The sequence below is a fragment of the Magnolia sinica genome, chromosome 2, assembly GCF_029962835.1.
Source record: "Magnolia sinica isolate HGM2019 chromosome 2, MsV1, whole genome shotgun sequence".
NCBI lineage: Eukaryota > Viridiplantae > Streptophyta > Magnoliopsida > Magnoliales > Magnoliaceae > Magnolia > Magnolia sinica.
Window position 1 is genome coordinate 81,153,350 of NC_080574.1, and position 2,139 is coordinate 81,155,488.

At 41.7% G+C, this 2,139-nt stretch overlaps 1 long non-coding RNA gene across 1 annotated transcript; it reads right to left on the bottom strand.

Annotated features, from left to right (window-relative positions):
* Positions 1 to 1,087: 1,087 nt before the first annotated feature.
* On the bottom strand, positions 1,088 to 1,843 carry LOC131229357 (uncharacterized). Its single transcript, XR_009163272.1, has 3 exons — positions 1,703 to 1,843; positions 1,570 to 1,633; positions 1,088 to 1,316 (listed from the first exon to the last, which is right to left on the bottom strand). It is a non-coding gene; the product is annotated as an uncharacterized LOC131229357 (long non-coding RNA).
* Between the last annotated feature and the right edge of the window lie 296 nt (positions 1,844 to 2,139).

Below are 2,139 nucleotides of genomic sequence, written 5' to 3' on the forward strand. Positions count from 1 at the left end.
GACAAATCGCTTCAAACCATGATCATTCCCATGCATTTCGCGGTCATCCCAAACAATTCCATGTTGATTCACGGTCGTTTCGAGGCATTTCGCGGTCAATTCCCTTCACTTCACGGTCATTTGCATGCATTTCGCGGTCAAATCGCTTCAAACCGTGATCATTCCCATGCATTTCGCGGTCATCCCAAACAATTCCGTGTTGATTCACGGTCGTTTCGAGGCATTTCGCGGTCAATTCCCCTCACTTCACGGTCATTTGCATGCATTTCGCAATCAATTCCCTTCAAACCATGATCATTCCCATGCATTTCATGGTCATCCCAAACAATTCCGTGTTGATTCACGGTCGTTTCGAGGCATTTTGCGGTCAATTCCCTTCACTTCACGGTCATTTGCATGCATTTTGTGGTCAAATTGCTTCAAACCATGATCATTCCTATGCATTTTACGGTCATCCCAAAAAATTCTGTGTTGATTCACAATTGTTTCGAGGCATTTTGCGGTCAATTCCCTTCACTTCACGGTCATTCGCATGCATTTCGCGGTCAAATCGCTTCAAACCATGATCATTCCCATGCATTTCACGGTCATCCCAAACAATTCCGTGTTGATTCACGGTTGTTTCGAGGCATTTCGCGGTCAATTCCCTTCACTTCACGGTCATTTGCATGTATTTTGCAGACAAATCGCTTCAAACCATGATCATTCCCGTGCATTTCGCGGTCATCCCAAACAATTCCGTGTTGATTCACGGTCGTTTCGAGGCATTTCGCGGTCAATTCCCTTCACTTCATGGTCATTTGCATGCATTTCGCGGTCAAATCGCTTCAAACCGTGATCATTCGCATGCATGTCACGGTCATCCCAAACAATTACGTGTTGATTCACGGTCGTTTCGAGGCATTCGCGGTCAATTCCCCTCACTTTACGGTCATTTGCATGCATTTCGCGATCAATTCCCTTTATTTTTGGAGGACTGATCACCTGCAACCGAGATACATATGCACATACAAATTTCTGAAGGCAGAAACTATGCTGTGGCGTACCACTGGTTGTAGGTGGTGATCGTTCCCCCTATTCTCTTAAGATTATAGAATAATTGTATAGATATCGATATTGGTTTCAACGGCATCACCCTAGCAAACGCTTAGTCTGACCTGAGAGAATATACACTGGGCACTTCTCTTTCAAGTATTTCAATCAATTACTATAGGAATTTGGAACTACAAAAGGAGATTATTTCCATACCTTAGCTTTTGCTTGAATAAAATCGTCCAAATTCAGAGGCCTCAATACTCATGGTGCATTATTTGTACCTCCCTAAACCAAAAAGCAATGGCATTTTAGCATATGTGAAAAAGTGAAAGAGAGAGTAACGAGTAATTAGATGAATTGTAAAAATGCACAAGTGGACACATTAATGCATGTCCACAAAGCCCAATGCCCATGCACTGGTACATACATTTTCAGAAATGAAGTTATTCCTTAAAGCATACATAAATCTGGTTTGACACTAACTGCATCCAAGGAAATAAACAAACATCAACAGTAACCTACAAGTCAAGGAACATAGCCACTTTTCTTTTTCTAGAAGTTCTTGCACTGGCCTATATGCCGCTGCGATACAAAGGTTCTGCACAAAAGGAAAGTAAGAAATTGAAGAATAGATGGCCAAGAAAGACAACAAGTGTAGGTACTTCACCTTCAAATCACTCCCTAAATATCCTTCAGTTGCATTGGCAAGTTCGTCAAATCGGAATACAAAATTTAGGTTTTCTTGGGCCAGAAATATTCTTAGAATTTTCATCCGATTCTCAGCATCTGGGAGGTCCACATATATCCTACATACTAAAATTTTTGGTGAACACTCTGGATTACCAAACAGTGGGAAAAGGCCTATGGTCAGTATCAGAATTTTTGGTGAACAGTCCATCCAATGTGGGTCCCATAGATCAACACTCTGGATTACCAAACAATGGGTCTCATATGCCTTTTCTGAAATGCCTTTCAGAAGGTTGTCCACCGTGAGGACTTTGGAATACCAAATAGTGGGTCTCATATGTGGGTCACTTGAAAAAACACTACCTAATTGAAGGCACACATTCATGATATTCATATGCCTTTTCTGAAATGCCTGAA